Below are 18,065 nucleotides of genomic sequence, written 5' to 3'. Positions count from 1 at the left end.
TAGTTTACTAGAGAAAAGACTCTCTCTCTCTCTCTCTCTCTCTCTCTCTCTCTCTCTCTCTCTCTCTCTCTCTCTCTCTCTCTCTCTCTCCCCTCCCTCTCCCTTCTCCATGCAAGGCCGCTTTTTAAACTTTTTTAACCTCCTTTATGAGCATGGACTCTGACTTTGGTCTGAAGATAACCAGAGCTACTCCTGATAAGGCACACAGCACCGATCTGGGCCTGGCCTGAATAAATGATCCAGACACTAAGTAAACCAGACTCCTGTTCCATTCCCTGCTATAAACAAACACAGAGAGGAGATAATGAAGACACTCTGGATATAAGACTTGGTGGGTGGGAGGTGGAGCCCAGGTGAACAGGGCAAGTCACCTTGTCTGGTCTCATTTTAATCAGTAGTGAGAGAGGTGGGCTAAGTGGGCTTTAAGGTTCCTTGTGGCTCTGCTAGCCTGAGAGTAAACATGAGGGAAGGGAGATTCTGATGGCCTATTAATAGCTGCATGGAATGAAATGGAAGGGCTGAGGTGGGCATGAGCTGCATTCATTCTTGATGTGGGGGATGCTAGGAGATTAGTGGGGGAGCTTATCTGGGGGAAGTTACTGCTCGGAAGACCAATGAGAAGAGACATCCTGTAGTAGCCAGTGGATCTCCAGTCATCCAGCAGACACTCTGGTCTCCTGTTGGTTCCATCCTCATCCCCTCTCCTCCCATAGCAAATACCTGACAGAAGCAATGGAGTAAATTTTGTTGGCTCATGGTTTCAAAGGGTTCACTCCACAGTTACTTGGCCCTGTGTATTCGGGTAGAATAATAGTAGGAGGAGGCTTATGTTATAGTAGACAGGAAGAAGAGACAGGAGTTAGAGGAAGGGGCCAGGGTAGCCCAGGGGACATGGCCAACCTCTCAACTTACATCACCTTCCAATAGTGTCATAATATATCAATAGATTACATCGGTGACTAGATCAGAGCCCTCAGGGTATAGTCCTCCAGAAGCCTGGCAACGAAGCCCTCAATACGTGAAGCTCTGGGGGGCATTTCATATCAAACTATAACAGCAGCTAAGAGGCCTGCCACCTTATTTTCAAACTTAGTCCTCTTGGCCTGGTGCCCCAAGAGGCCCTTCTGAGCTGTGCCTCTCTGTAATTCTCAGCTAGCCAGGGAGCCAGCCTCAGGTAAGTGTCACACTGCCACTGCCAAGCTTGCTAACTCCCCGAGAGATTTCTGTTCCTTGGAGTCAGTCATAAGAAACTGGACCAGATGGTTTCTCTGACAGTTTCTGCCTGGGGAAAGACAATTTCCATGCAGGCCTTCATAGAGGCAGGGCCAGCAGCTGGGAAAGGAACTGAGCTGGGCCTCCCCCACTGGTCCACTCCCTGGTCAGCCTCAGTCGGCAACTTAAGAGTGCTACAGAGACACATTTTACAGGCAAGAAGTGCTTTTGAACATCAAACACCTGCCACGTCCTCTGAGAAGTTCAAAGCACCCCCAGGTTTTCCCCCCTAACACTCCCCATAACTTGTGGTACTCCTGAGCAGTGGCTTCTGCCAAGCCGCCATGGGGAGGGAGGTGGAGTGCTGGCCTCCTGCAGGGTGGGGCTGAGGTTCTGGATCTTCATCCGAGTAAAAATGAAAATAAGTACTTTGGGAAGTCCTTTAATGGTCTCTCTTACTACTGCTTCTCAGCTAAAGGCTCTGGGGCCGGTTTCTAATCTGATACAGGCTCTTCCTCTACAACATAGACTCATAGGAGTTTTACAGTGATTGAAAGACACACACACACACACACACACACACACACACACACACACACACTGAGGCAACTGTTACATCTCAGGCTTCCTGTTCCCAACTGATCTTACTGTATGTGCAGGCAGCATGAAGAGCTTTACTTAGGCCTATGCAGAAAGGCCCCGGTGGTCACACATGTTACATGTGACAACACAGATGAACACTGTAAGGACACAGCACTCAGGGAACAAATGATACACAAAAGACCAGTATTCCATGATTCTGCTGTGCAGGGTGCCTAAGTCCCATGTACGGACAGCAGGGAAGGATGCTAGAAGTCATAGGTACAGACAGCAGGGCACAGGGAGCTGCTTAGAGGGCACAGTTTCAGTGTAGGGAAATGAGAAAGTTCTGGAGATGGATAGAGGCGATGGTTACACAACGTGCATGTGCTTAATACTACTAACCTGTACACTGAAAAGTGACAGAAGTGGCAAATGCTGTGTAAATTCTACCATGATAAAAAGGGGAATTCAAGGAGTATTGCCTAAAAGAAGCCAGAAGTTAGGAATTCACTTTATACTTAAACCAAACCCAAACAGCAGAGAATCGTTCTGGATGCTGGTACTGCTCCACTCATGAGTTCTGCCCTGCTTAGTGGAGTGCCTCCAGAATTCCATATAGAATAGCCATGATGCTCAACATCTTATAGAGATGATTTTAAAAATCCTCCCTCCATTACACAGCAGGGTGTTCGCCTTACTGGACATTTTTTTTCAATTGTTCTGTTTTCCAAGCAGCCTTCTTACACTTCTAACAAAGGTGAAGTAACATCTCATTTTGTTTTGATTTCCAAAGCTCCATGATTTTTGATTGTGTGGATGATTTGGAGGTGATTTTAGTTTCCTCTCTAGCCTAGGTCTGCCAGGCCCAAGCTAACAGGGCCAGCTTTAACTATGTGCGGTTATACGGCCGCTTCCCGACTGTACTGATACAGGCCCCCGAGTCTGGTTAGAACGATTTGTGGCCGGTGAAGTGCTGCAGTTCCAGCTCAGGCCGCTGATTAGCAATTGTTTATTCTGTGCAGCTTGTTGATTGGCAACCATTCATCTTGTGCTGAGGTAGCACCAGTGGGAGATAGACATGTAAATTAATTTCTTGATCAATACATGAATATTCATGCAGTGGCCAGTCAGCCTGATACAATGGTAATATAGGAATGGCCCAAAGCTTTAGAAAGAGGGATGACACTGCATTGTGACATAGTCAATGACAGACAGACTACATACACAGTAGCACTCCTGGGATTTGTATCACATAGTGACAGCATACCCACGTTCATTCATGGGATTAAAACTTTATGATATTTGTATAACAACAAAACCATCTGATACTCATTTTTTAGAATGCATCCATGCCATTTAGCAGCATACAACTATATGGTGCTAGGACATCAGTTCATAAACAGAAAGCTAGCAAGACACAGATAATTCAAAATATAAAAAATGCCATTCACTATATATTTAGAGGTCAGAAAGCTAAGAGAGACAATTGGAATAAGTAGCTCTTAGAGCTCAAATGAGATAGTGACAGGTGAAAGTCAAGGTTCTTAGTCCACCTGGAAAACCCCACAAGTGATGCTGATGATGGCCTCGGTGTTTGTTGAATTTCCTTCTCCTATTTTAACTAGGAGGGGCTGAATGTATGTCCCAGCTATTAGATGGACCTATGAGGTCACATACTTGATCTACTGGGAGAGGACATGTTGTATACAATATAGACAAAATCTGATCATGGGAGTTGTGGAGGAGGTAGACCTACCCAGAGGAGAATGCAATAACTTCATGAATTAACAGGAAGGTGGGCACAAGAACTGGGCATACGCATAAGTGGTGCAGAGGAATGGCCACTTCTTAAGGCATGCCAATTGTTCAAGAAGCGAGTATGTCAGAGTAGCCAGTGTAGAATACAGAAATATATGTGTGTTGGGGCTGGGGTCATAGAGGTGGGCTCATGTTTCTGGCTAAGAAGCCTCAGGCAAAAGTCCATCTTTAAACCAACAATCCAAAGACCTGAGTTCAGACTTGGCTTCTATAGGAATCTTCCAGAAGGGTGGAAAGGTGTTGTGGCCTGGATGTGAAATGTCTCCTGCAAGTTTGTGTGTTTCAATGCTTGATTCCAAGCTGGAAATGAGTCTTGGGGTGGGGCCAAGCTAGAGAAAGTGGGTTCCCAGGGGTGGGCCTCAATGTTTCTTACCTAATCCCACTGACAGTGTGACCACCTGCCTGAAGCTCTTGCCACCATGTCTTCCCTGCTGTGATGGACTGTGCCCTCAAACTATGAGCCAGGATAAACCTGTCTTCCCCTAGGTTGTTTTGGTCAAGGATTTTGTTAACCAGTGAAAAGGAACTAAAGCAAAGACCCTTGTTCTGGACAGCTTCCCTATATAAAGAGGCCGCAGTCAGCTAACACGAGAGCTTATTGGGGGATTTCGGTGTTGCGGTCCATACTGTTCTACCAGGTATTAATTGCGACTGTTTGAGCATGCGCAGATGGTTCCCCACCCCTACTACTCAGGAGTAGAAGTCAGAGATCAAGCCGGAGGGAACATAGCATGCATTTGCTTGGCATGATGGGTATCATCAGTCTGTGACATTCTAGGTTGGAATGATATAGTGATAGCTTCCTGAATTATTATCACTGCACGGGTGACACAATTTATGAACTCACAGGAATGATGAGGGCAGACTTTAGAGCTCTTCCGATTCGTGCTTGTGTTCTTCCTACAAACTGTCTGCTTTTAGGGCAGCCTGTTCAAAGTTTCCACAGTGTGAGCTGAGGGGCTGCTCCTCTCACATGAAGCTGATAAATGTTCCCATGATTCTCTTTGCTGGTCATGGATTTACCCTGGTTTCTTTTATCTACGGCACTTGGCTAGATTTCATTACCCACTCCTAGCATTCGGGAGGCAGAGACAGGCAGATATCTGTGAGTTTGAGGCCAGCTAAGTATACAGAATGAGTTCTAGGACAGCCAGAGCTATCCAAACAAACCCTGCCTCGAAAAACCAAAAAAATAAAACCCAAAACAAACAAATAAACAAACACCACTCCATAATTCATGACCAGCAGCAAAATGGTGCAATAATCTTGACTAGGGTATGTGAGGACCATCAGTGGTTAAAGAAGAAAGAGATCTTGGAGGGGATGGTAGTCCATGTTATATGTAACATCACTGTTTCCAATGTCAGGAACACAGTCGCTGACCCATCGATTCAGACAATTCATTATTGGGCTCACTCAGAAAATGAATAGTGTACACCCAGTCTACTCTATGCCACATATTCTGCAAAGCGCTGAGAGCCTAATATGAGCAAGCCCTTATTCGGCTCCCGGCCTAGGGCAGGAGATAGGTACTAATCAAAGAATTATGAAAAAATGTAAATTACAACTATGATAAAGGTTATAGAGAGGAAGTACATGGCGCTATGAGGCTGCATAAAAGGTCCATTAACTTAAAGGTCACAGAAGGTTCCCTGTGGAAGTATCAGAGCTGAGACCTGAAGGAGGATGGGAGCTAATAGGTGTGTGAAGGGAGGAGCTGCACGCATGGCCATGCCATGGGTAAAGGCCTTGGGATCTATATGCAAATTCCATCTTCTCCTTTTCCCTGGGTCCTTCCTTCTCAGACCCATCACCTTCTCTTGTTAGTTTCCTTGTTCTGAGGAAAGGCTTTTTTCTGCCTGTCACAGAAGCTCTATCCAAGGACCACTCTGCCCAGGTGTTCTGGATTAGTGGTTTTTTTGTTTGTTTGTTTTTTGATTTTTGTTTTTTAAAGACCTCAATCTTCTCTGCAACATGACCCCTAAGAACTGTGCCCTCTAAAGTTCATGTAGCATAGAAAGCAAAGCTGCTCTAATGATGGTGGCATCAGGACCCCACCCACTCCTGCACTCTTTTTGGGGGTGGCCTCTCCCCAGGTCAGATTCCAGGGACTTCACCTAAATACTAATGACACTTTCACCACAGAAGAAAGCCAGGCTGACAGAGCCATGTTCTGCCTGATTTTTTTCAGCATTTACACACATGAGTGAAATATTAAGATGTGACAAGAGCTCATTTTTTGCAAATACATTTTTCTAAATAACCAAAAAGGACAATGAAGAATGATGGCACTCATGTTCCTGTCTCAGTGGCTGGTATGTACTGCTCTTCTGAGGCCATGACAGTCTGACCGGGCCATGGGTAGAAAACGGAATGGGCCCAGAGAGATGAAGGGATACTTGAGGACCACAGATTCAATACAGCTGGTTTGATTGGGCTCTGCCTACTTCCCTATCACCAAACTGCAGTGACTTGTCCAAGGTCCACTCTGTCCGGCTTATGAATGTTCACAGCTGTTGCTATCAACTGCTTGTAACAGGACTAACATGGTAGCAGTTACTTACCAAGCAAACTTCAGGATGCTTCTAGAAATATGTTTTTATCCCCCAAGGAAAAAATAAATCCAGAACGAGATACTACTTAGAATAGAAAGTATAGGAACAAAGAAGAAAAGGCAAAAGAAGAAAGAAAAAGTATTTTAAAGGTCACATGATCAATTATGAATGGAGTTGTAGGTTCTTTAAAGACCTCATAACCAATAGAAAACACAAGGTAAAAAAGTCAGAGGCAAAAAAACAGGGAGTCAAGCCTAGAGCACAGAATAGAGAGTTGCTGCCTGGGCATGTGTGCAGTGCTGAAGCAGCAGAAGGAAGAAGGCACAATGAACACTGTTTCACCTGCCAGAGAGGAGACAACAGCACAGAAATTCAGGGAACTTGTAACATTCTAAAAGAACTTCCTAGGAGGGGGAGGGATACAGAAATTTATGGTTAGTGATAGCAAGGATTTATGGATCACTTTTTGTTACTGAAACACTGAACTGAGTTTACACTCATTAAATCATCTAATTTTTACAGCAGTTGTGACATGACATGTGGAGTGTGCACATATGTGTGCACACACATGAGTCAGAGCTCACAGAAGTTCAAAGTCCACCCAAATATTGGGTAACAAGCAGGGTGTCCAGATGCCTCCAAACACTCTCATCCTCCATGAACATCGTCTGATGTCAATGGCCAGTGTCTCAATGGCATCCCTACTTCAGAGGACCTGCAACTTTGATAAGGCTGTTCCCATGATGAAACTTGAAGGATCAACTTCAAAACACTTTCTCATGATCTTATAAAAAAGCAATTTTGCTTGGGGCAAGGTGTGGGGGTTGGGACAGGCTTATTATTTTTTTTAGTTGCCTCATTCTTGCTACTTAGATGAATCTACAGATTTCTTCAGGTTTCAATAAAATAGAAGCAGTGTTATTTGTTCCTAACTACTCCCTCAGTTAGGGAGAGCTGAAGTCAAATAAGCAAAGCCTTGTCAGCAACTTGGAACAAAGTGTTAATAAAGTAAAAGTCAGAGTCAATAAAACCTATAACAGTATTATTGACTTCCAGTTGTCCACACTCAGACTTGGTTAGCAGAAGTACTCACTTTCTGTATTTTCTTACTTTAAGGAAAGAAACATTTTTTTAGGCTTAGATTTCTAGTACATAGGAGAGAAACACGATCAATCTTCTGAACTTGAATTTGTCCATTAAAAATGTTTTGGAGAAATTCAGGAGGGCTGGTTTACCATCTGAGACAAAGTGGCATCTTAGGTGAGGGTCCAAGAGCATTGTCATCATGGTGTGAACTGACATTGGTGTCATCCATGTTTATGCCCCTCACTTGAGGCTGAATTTTTCTGGGCCAGGGAATGAGCAAAGAGTGGGCAGAAGATGTGTCTGGTGCAGACTGCTGGAACGGGTGATTGGAGGATGTGTCACCTTCCAATCTAGATCCTCTCTATGAGTGACACTCAGTCTATGACATGATGACCCAGAAGTTCTAGAATGATACGAGGATAAGATGACTAAAGAACCTACTGAAGTAAACACCCAGATGTGCCAAATTACATAAAAGACACTACTATTTTAAGGAAAAGGCAGAGGGGATAAGATAACAAGTACCAAAATGAAGACATAAGTGGCAGCAGGATGTCTCCAGTGTTTTCACCCTGGAGTGGAGGACAGTATCAGTCACGGAAGCCTAGAATTTGAATTTTAATATTTACCCTAGAAAAAAAAGATCAAGGCCAACATGAAATCAGAGGTTATGGATATTTGGAAGATTCTTGCCCAAGTGAATGCTGCAAAGGGTTGGTGCCCCATTGTAGCATACCCTAGGAAACCAATATACCTGTGAAGATTTGATAGAGGGATCTTGGCTCTGTGTGGATTCTGAGGACATAGGAAATGAAGCAACCCTGAAAAACCAAACCACCAAACACAACCCATATCTCAAGCTGATTCATGAGCCACCATATATATGACCTCTGATCCTAGGGCTAAAAAGCCAACATAAAATTGGTTCTGGGAAGTCTTAACTCTAGGATAACTAGCAAAAGAAAATATAGAAGCTGTCCAAGGAAGAAGGCTAGTGTGAGGGATCACCCAGTAAAAGGGTTCAGTGAACATAACCTCAAAGCCCAAAGTCATACACTATGCAGTGGATGCAAAGGCCAGAGGATTGAAAGTCCGAGGTCAGCCTGGTCTATATAATAAGTTTCTGCCTCAAAGACAAAAACAAATGTGTGTGTGTGTGTGTGTGTGTGTGTGTGTGTGTGTAGAATTTAGAAAAAAAGAACAAGTCTAAAGATTTACATAAAATATGTAGAAATAAAATTGTAGTTGTGATTTAAAAGGAGTAGAAGGGATAAATGACAGATTAGACACAGATCAATGACACGGAGGCCAGTTATGTGGAACTTGTTTAGAAAGCAGAACGGACTGGGCAGTTGTGGCGCATACCTCTAATCCCAGTATTTAGGAGGCAGAGGTAGGTGGATATCCTTGAGTTCAAGGCCAGCCTGGTCTACAGAGCCCCAGGGGAGGTTTCAAAGTTACAGAGAAACCTTGTCTCGAAAAGCCAAAAAGGAAAAAAAAAAGCAGAACAGAAAAGCACAGAAATGAAAAACACGAGAGGAGTTGGAGTAGGCCTGTAATTCTAGCACTCAGAGGCTGAGGCAGGAGGACCCCAAGCAAAATTATCCAAGAAGATACCTTTTTTCCCTGTTACCAAACAAATACATTGATAGACTAGAGACTCTTCAGGCCACCACTTTGATTCAATGTTTGGAGGAAGTGACTTTGATTCACAATATTTCCTATAACACCTAAGTTCTCTTGTCCACCTCCTTCTTCCTCTCTGTGCTCCAAACCATGAAGGAATCTTTAGCTGATGAGAATAAGAGTCCCTCCTTTGATTGGGAGACACTTATACAAAGCTTTCTCATATACTCAAATGTTTAAATCTGCAAACATAACCAGAAAGAGTATTCAGTTTGCCCACTTGGTCCTGCTAGATGGAGTAGGGTCACTGAAGCCCCTCCTTGCCAGACTTACCCTTCCTTGGATGGCTCTGGCTCTGAGTGGTAGACATGCGTACAAGGGAGGAGCAATGCCTGGGGTCAGGATGCTGCCATTGCAGTGACATGGAAACTTCATTTATGTCATCCTGAGCAAGTGCCTAACATTCTGGCCTCCATCTTAGATGACCAATCACTGAGACCCCTGGCTCTCCAGCTCTATACTCCAGTTACCTCTCAATCCCTGGTAAGCACTGACCATACGTTGGCAAGTTGGAAAAATGCTTTTCTAATTTGCCAAGGGACCTCACCTTTCTTCTGTCCCTCCTTGGCAAAGGTCACTGCTGGTAAGAGTGGGCTATGGCCTGGAAGAATCGGCTGTGAGGGGTTCACAGCCAGACTTTGAGCTCACTGCTCTGAATACGCAGCCAAAAAACTGCTAATTGGATTTGGCAAGCTGCTGAGTCACTGTCGTGTAAGATCAAATCGCGGCATGCTGAAGACCAAGCCCGTCCTGTCAGCAGCCGAGAACGAGTCTTTGTGATTAAGAAGAACGTGGTGCAAAGGCACACTGTGGATCAGCTTTCACAATTTATGATGAGTAATTAAAACCTAACAAACCACAATTAGAAAGCACCCACCACAACCTTATTTTGCCATTTGTCTTTTAATTAAACGTTTCCTATGATTTAGCTGTAGCTCTGCACACAGAGCTGGAGCCCTGATGTATTGGTTGTAACATCTTGGAGGGGGAGGGTTGAGAGAGGAAGCTTAAGTGTTTCCTTTAAATCACTGATCTTTCCCATCTTGGCATCTGCACATCACAAGGGAGACAATAAGTGAGGCTGGTCTTTCACAACAGCAGTGTGGGCAGGGGATGTGCCCAGGACCAAGCCAATTGGAGGATGGTTTTTAATTTGCCAACACTGACAAGGTGATAAGTAGGAGAAAGGGACCATTATGTCATAAACAAGGAATATTTAGGAGGACACTCTGGCATAAACTAGGGCAGAGAGAATAATTTCTACATGTAAAGAAACTCAGAATCCCCTTCTCATGTTATCAAGGGCTTATCATGAATGAGGAATGGCCTCGTGTTTGCCATGTCCAAGGTCACTATGGAATTAGAGTCAGGGTACTTGGCTGAAATCGATCTGTTGCTTGCTGGGAATTGTTGCCACTTTATTATTGTACCAACTATCAAGTGTCCAGGAAAGCAGCACCTACTTTTAGGTTAGACTATTCTATTATTTAACAAGTTAAAGGTTGCAAAGGTCCAAGTGCATTAGCTGGGGCCAACACTGGCCGCCATTGGCTGACTTCCCTAGACTAACAGGTCAATGAGGTCAAACTCTACAATTTCTCCAAATAACGTATCACCCAAGGAAGGGTCTTAGAGACAGGTTCCAAATACCATTTCTAAGACTGAGTATGGACCATAGAATATGCTCAAATCTACAAATATGTATGGTGTCAGGATCCCACCTTTGTCTCTCAAAATATACCTAATTCTAAATGTTTATGGCAGTCATCTTGGTGTTGAAAATGAAGAAACAGATTCTTGATTGAGTCAACTGGATGCATACAAAGCATTATCCAAAATGGTGGCAGAGAAAGGCTGGGAAATCCTAAAATAAGACCCCAAGTTAACCAACCAACCAACCAAGCAGAAAAACAAAGTAGAATTGCCAACAAGGTGCTTTGAGATGACCTAGAAGGCAGAGGGAACCAGTCTTCAACAGTAATCTTAGAAGATGGCCTTCTTCCAGAATGGGCATTTCTGCAACTGGCTCTGTGATCACATCTTCTTAAGTCCATTTGGCCATCACCAACCCTCAGCATCTCTCAGATTCTCTAGGACCCTGTCTAACAGCATCCTTACTCTCCCTGTGCTGCCCCTCCTGACTCCTGGGGCCTTTCCTCCCCACAATGGTATTGTCACAAGCTGAAATTGAGCCCATCTTAAAGCAACTAGCTTTCCACTGGGCTTCGTTGCTGTCATTTTTTGCCATTTGCCTCTCTCATGAAGCCAAGCTTCATGAAAATGTGTGTCTTCAATGTGATCACTGCCTTGTATAGTATAATCCCAGCTAACTGAGGGGAAAGACAGGGATAGAGTCTAATTGGTGCTGTGTCTGGTACAGCGTGGTCTGCATCCCACAAGAGGGGTACCCTGTCAGCACTTCTGTTAGGGCTAGTTCAGGCTGCTGAAATTGCCATGCTCTCAGTTACTTTTAGTTGTACATATTAGTGGGTTTCATTACCACATTTTCACACATGTATGTCATTATACTTATGTCAGAGTCACCCCTTCCTTCCTGTCTTCCCTCAATTTGCTACTCTTATGCTTTCATGTCATATGTATATATTTAAATATGTATTTAAGTTGAGGTCCACATAAAAGATACTGTGAGGTAATGTTTTCCTTCTCTCCCTTTCTTACCCTCGTGTTGTGTGTACACATCTAGATTCCACATATGAGAGAATGTCTTTCTGAGTTTGATTTACTTCACTTAGTATGATGCTCTGTTCCATTCACTTTCCTACAGATGACAGAATTTCATTCTTCATTATGGCTGAATGAAACCCTTTCCTTTGCCCATTCATTTGATGAGAGGCTGATTCCACATCTTGAGAATACTGCTCTCTCTTCTATATGTGCCTCCGCACTCAATCGCACTAACTTCTGCTCATTCTGCAGCTGCCTACAGAAGAGGTCTCTGTCCTGCTCTCCATGTGCTCCCCTAGTACGCATGTCACTGTGCTATGATGGTCTGGCACTCCCCGGAGAGAGTAGACACCGAATCCCTCTTGTGCAGTCTTTTGTCCTCAGTGCCCAGCTCTCCGCACAGAGACTCAGCAGCTGTGTGCGGAATGGCAGATGAATGCAGACCTTCGTACCTCACAAAAGGTCTGCAATAAGCAAGCTCACCAAAGGCTCAGAAGCTCTTCCATCAATGCACAAATGTGTTTCTCATTCTGTCAATCACACTGCACTTCTGTAGGGGCGGGAGGCAGAAACAGCCTGCACTGCTGTCACAGCCGTGAGATGCTTAGTAAACTGTTAAGATGCTGGAAGGAAGGCATCTCCACAGTGGGGATGAAGCTCAGAACACTTTTCTTGGGAGCTTTGAGCTCTGAAGGCTCAGGCCAGTGTTGTGGCTCCTGGCGCAACATGCAGAATATCTGACATGCTTGGTACAGCTGCCTCCTTGATCTCCATAGCTGTGTCCAGCCCAACCCAGGTTACGACTTGTTCTGAAGACACGCTGACAGCAGGCCACACAAAGACCCCCACCAGAACCCTACATACAGCCTGGCCTGGTGGTCAGTGAGCACTATGGTCTCCCTTTTTATGATCCTCCCCATCCCTGAGTTGCCCTTTTACAAACTACTCTTCTCCAATAGCTGGCAGGATCTTTGAAAAGATAAAAATCTGACAATGCCACAGCCCTGGTTAAGAAACTTAATTAGGCTGCCACCACTTCTGATATAAAGAGAATGTCCCTGCAGACCCAGCCTTCATGTGTATTGTGCTGATGTTACTTCCTTGTGCTCCTGTCACTTGGAATCAACAGTCTTCTGGCATCCTCATGTTTATCATGCTGCCCTCCCCTGCCTGAGCTGCTTCCTGGGAGGAGGGTTAATCTGGAGAAACAGGAAAGACAGAATACATGGCTTCACTTTCACAGACTCTCCCTGGGAGGGGCCCGGCCTTTAGATGAAGGTCTGTCTCTGTTAGGGTAGGCTGGGTGTGGATTCCCAGGAAGACAGCTTCAGGAGCCAGCAGACTCAGCCTTGTCAGAAATAAAGCTGTATGTACTGCGGTTGTCACCTGTTCAATTCCTATATCTGCTTCTCAGTTAGACTTGAACTTGCAAGAGGATTGGAGAAAATTTGTAATGGACGCCTTAAAACAGTAGCAAACCTAAGCTGTTGCCATTTCAGACTCATCACATGTAAATTAGAAAGCAAAATGCCAGAATCCATAGTCTTCCCCCAAGTCAGCACATAGGGTATATCTGTTGAATTTGAGAGTGGTAAGTATTGAGGACTGGCTGTGATAGCTGAATTAAATCTGGGTTACTGTTCCAAGCTCTGTCAGTACCTAGTGCTGTGTCTGAACAAGATTGTCCTCTGGCCTCTACATGCAGGCATATCCATGTACATCCATGCTCATACAGACAGAGTAAGAAAGGTGTGTACATGCATGTATGTGCCTGTGCATGTGGATATCATCATAATCTAAGTGCCCCTCAGATTACTTGCTGGTTTTATGAACCGTCACTCTCTACTGGGATGTGAGGTTCTGACTTCAAAGCATACACCCAGGGCTGGCAAGATGGCTTAGAGCAATTGTTCTTAACCTCTGGGTTGCTGATCCCTTTGACAAGCCTCTATCTCCAAAAATACTTGCATTATGATTCATAACAGTAGCAAAATTATAGTTATGAAATAGTGAAAATAATTTTATGGCTGGGGTTTACCACACATGAGGAACTATATTAAGGGGTCACAGCATCAGGAAGATTGAGAGCCACTGGTTTAGGAGTGAAGGTGCCTACTGCCAAGTCTGAGGACCTGAGCTTGATCCCAGGACCTTAGTGGAAGTAGTAGTGAATCCTGCAAGTTACATCAATACTATGGCACACAGGGACACACACACACACACACACACACACACATTAAAAAATATATTTATACCAAATCTTACCTCATCCTCTGTCACTAGCACCTAAGAACTCACCATCTGCATTTGAATTTCCACAATGGTCCACTTGTGTCTTGCATCTACGTTTGCATTCTGAGTAGGCAAAGTGCTAAGTCATGCTTAGTCATCTCTGCTCTGTGTCTTGCAGAGCTTTCCCTAGCTGTTTAAAAGTCAGCCTTTCAAAGTACTACAAGACCCGTGTGATCTAGACCCCATTTGCTATTTCTGACTATCTCCTATACATATAACCACTCAAACCTGCACTAATGTGGTCATTGGTTTCCACTCTCTATCCATTCAAGTTTGCGACTCTTGGCCTTTGAAACTTTCCAACTGCTCTTTTCTCTGCTTAGAATGACCTTTCTCAAAACACTCTAGGACTCACTACTTCATCTCCTGCAAGTAGTTACTCAACTGGTACCATCTCCACAGCCCTCCTGAAAACTTGGATGGAACCCATACAACTCCCCATCACAATCTAAACATTCTGTGTGTTGCTCATTGATTTTTTTTTCTCTCTCAGCACTTTTTATTCTAACAGAGAGACAGGTTTCCTCACTTTTATTCTGACTTGTTTAACATTTCTAGAGGGCAAAGACTGTGGATCTGGTGAAACTCCATCAAGGAGTTTGCTCGTAGGTGCTACATATAATGATGGCTATATTTTATTTTATTTAATTTAGATTAGAAACAAGTTTGCTTCACATGTCAATCCTAGCTCCCTCTCCCTCCCCTCCTCTCCCGCCCCCCTTCAACCCTCCCTCACCCCCTTCTCCAATCCACATTCCACTCTCCAAGGAGGGTGAGGCCCTTCATGGGGGATCTTGAAAGTCTGTCATATGATCTGGGGTAGGGCCTAGGCCCTCCCTCATGTGTCCAGGGGGAGAGAGCATCTCTCCATGTGGAATGGGCTTTCAAATTCCATCTGGATGCTGAGGCCTCCTCACTGACACTCACATTCAGGGGGTCTGGATCAGTCCTATGCTGGCCTCTCAGCTGTCAGTCTGGGGTCTATGAGCTCCCCCTTGTTCAGGTCAGCTGATTCTGTGGGTTTTATCCACCAAGTCATAATCCCTTTGCTCATCACTCCTCCCTCTCTGCAGCTGGGTTCCAGGAGTTCAGTTCAGTGTTTAGCTGTGGGTGTCTGATGATGGCTATATTTTAAATGAGCTAGCACAGCCTCAGTTTCATGGGGAAAGGGTGTAGTGGGAGGAGAAAAACAAGACTCGATAAACTATTTTTTTTGTACCTGGTCCCATTAAGATGCACATATGTCGCAATTAAAATGATTTTGCTTTGTGGTATCATCAAGATAATGACCAAAGGATCATGTATTTCTCTTAAAAAGAATGCAAATACAGAGAAAATGTCATTTATTTTCTTAATGCCTTTTCTTTGGGCATATGCTCAGTTCACCTGTGCCACACCAGGCTGGACCAGTGCCTTGAATGTCATGGGATCCTGTGCACTTCAGGCACCTTGAGTTATTAAAGTGACTTTGGGTGGAGTATTGCTCATTGATTATATGCCTGGCCTTGTACCACTGGGCTGTTAGCTGGGGGACTGAGTAGAAAAATCTCAATGATTTGGGAGTGAAAGTCACTGTCTGGTTCATCCCCAAAGTGTCCACAGACTATGCCATTAGATAAGAACCTGCCAAAGTCAAGTACATAAATGAGACACCATCAAAACTGAAGCTGAATATATATGAGTCTGTATGTATGTGCACATAAATGAACATATACCCTCTAAACCTTCCCCTTCCATTTTATGCCACTGTCTTTGTTCATAAGGGCAGGCACCTAGCAGAAACCCTGGCTTTGGGTTGGTCTCAGCAGTGTACAAAACTAATTATGTGACAGTTGCCTGGGAATGCTTGGTATCAGACAGATTACCTGAGTAATTAAAATAATGAAAGGAGCCCCTGGGCTAGAAGGTATGTTTTGTTTCTGAAATTGAAGACCCGGAGAAGGACTGGCTAGCACATGAGCAAGGAGGCCCTGATGAGCCTTTGCCATAGACAGTAGCAGCAGCTGGGGAGGACGTCTACATCATGGGAATTCAGGCTCCTGTCACTGGTGCACTTTCCACAGGGATTGGCTTGCCTATGCAGGCCATGGAAGGCTCACTGTGGTACAAAGGTGCCTCTAAAGGCTCCCGATTTACCTCTTCTCTGGCTTGCAGCAAGTGGACATGTGTGTTATCTTCAAAAAGACCTTTTTATTCTACTGTGTTTGAAAAGAGCCAATAAAGAAAGGCTCAGCGACAAGAGACACATACAGATAGAAATTGGCATTTATCAATGTGGGATACTCATGAAAAAGAAAAGATCGTTAAAGCCCAGGCAAACAGAAGTGTGTCTAATGAAGATGGTCTCTCCACAAGTGGGGATGCTCTGACCCTCACAGAAAAGGCCAGAATTATGTTCCAGGGAAAAAGAAAAGGGTCAAAGGCAAGACCATGTTGAGAGGGACAGTTATCTCTTTTGCTCAACCATTTAAATGTTGTATTTTCTGGAAATCTCATCAGGACACATTTCCCCCAAGAACTTAGCAGAGTACGAGCCAGAGTGTAGAACAAGGCTAACTAGAACTCTGCTGCCACCATTGCCCTTCCCCAGAAAAGCAGTTTGATGTTTGGAATGGCTCCTTTCCAGAGAATCCCTTACATTTTTGTAAAGACATGGTCTACTATAGCTTGGGTTGGCTTGGAACTCAACATGTAGCCAAGGATGGTCTTGAACTGCTGATTTTCTCACCTCTGCTTTCCAGTGCTAGAATTATAGTTATGCCACCTTGGGAGTCAGGTACTATTTTGTGGGTGTTATCTGTGGATATTAATGATGGTCTTGTTTACTGTATAAATACCAAGACTTTACTAGAGAGTATAAATGCGTAGATATAGGCATGACCAGGCTGGGGAAATACCTGTGATGATCACTGCCATTGATGATATAATTGCCAAATCTAAACAGATTTTAACTGGGGCATTATCTTTATGATGTTCATTGTACTGCATATTTATGTTTTATGCCCTTTTTCTGTAGGTACGTTATATGTGGTAATAAAAAGGACTAAAGATTTAATGGGCTGCCTTCTGTGCAGTTCCCATGGCTACGCACCAACTTCAGGACTGCCCTGGAGCTAGGAGGCTCAGGACAGAAGCTGATAAGCTCTTGTTCTGTGTGCTGGTCTTCCTGTACTTAGGATCAGAGACACAGTGGTACTGTGGTTCCTCTTGCTTCCCAGAAAGTGAGCACCTTCTGGCTGCATGCTGGTCAGGATACAGGGATGGATGGAGCCCTTTGGGGAGGAAGGTTGTGTAGGAATAAGGCAGAATGGGTTTGTACTCAGCTTTGCTAACTACGAGTTCTGGACTCAGGAATGCTGCTGAGCTCCTCAGAGCCTCTGGTTCTTCCACAGATAGAGCTTATATAGTGCTGATCTCTACTGTTGGGATCACATTGTCTGATGAGGGCAGTGAGAACACTGTCCTACAGTGGAGGCCCTGGCTCAGACTCCCACTGCCTTTTCAGGCCTGTTCTTTCACATACTGTGACACAGTCCTCAGACTTGTACCTGTGAGTCTACTTTCTCACCCACAAGAAAACACATTCTCTGAGTTTTTCCTTAGAGGAGGATATGGGCCTAGCTACCAATAACTTGTCTCTTAGGTCACCACTCTATAAGCAAGTTCCTGTCATGTCATAAGTGTTATGCACTGTTAGTTTGGACCTAGTAGAAAAACATAAATCAATGATTGAAGCAATATGGCTGGCAGTAAGAAGGAGGCTATTGAGAGGGAATAGACAGTAAGAATTACACATACACAGACATATACAGACATATATAGACAGACACACACACGCACACATACACACACACACACACACACACACACACACAGAGAGAGAGAGAGAGAGAGAGAGAGAGAGAGAGAGAGAGAGAGAGAGAGAGTTTTCTCATAATATTTAGCTGTCAATGAAAGGAAACCTACAGTAATTGCTGATGTTTGCTGTTGCTTTTTTTTTTTTACTTCCTCCAAGGAACACTGTTATAGCCCTATTGTATATTAGATATCTTGTTATAGTTCTGAAAGCAGTGGCGATAAGCTGATCATGGACTGAAACCTCAAAAACTGTGAACCAAAAGAAATCTTTCTTCTTTGTTTCTTCATTAT

The 18,065-nt window shown here is 44.2% G+C and overlaps 1 protein-coding gene and 1 long non-coding RNA gene across 5 annotated transcripts in view; one reads left to right on the top strand and one right to left on the bottom strand.

Moving 5' to 3' along the window:
• Fars2 (phenylalanyl-tRNA synthetase 2, mitochondrial) overlaps positions 1 to 18,065 on the bottom strand; it is a 402,667-nt gene that overhangs the window by 6,520 nt on the left and 378,082 nt on the right. The window lies entirely within an intron of this gene.
• LOC121143604 overlaps positions 998 to 18,065 on the top strand; it is a 36,746-nt gene continuing 19,678 nt past the window's right edge. Inside the window, exon 1 of the long non-coding RNA XR_005880856.1 lies at positions 998 to 1,174. This is a non-coding gene — a long non-coding RNA (uncharacterized LOC121143604). The remainder of the gene's footprint in view (positions 1,175 to 18,065) is intronic.

This window comes from Mesocricetus auratus, unplaced genomic scaffold (genome assembly GCF_017639785.1).
Source record: "Mesocricetus auratus isolate SY011 unplaced genomic scaffold, BCM_Maur_2.0 Super-Scaffold_100013, whole genome shotgun sequence".
Lineage (NCBI taxonomy): Eukaryota > Metazoa > Chordata > Mammalia > Rodentia > Cricetidae > Mesocricetus > Mesocricetus auratus.
The sequence above is the reverse complement of the archived record's forward strand: the minus strand, read 5'-3'. Positions and strand labels throughout refer to the sequence as shown.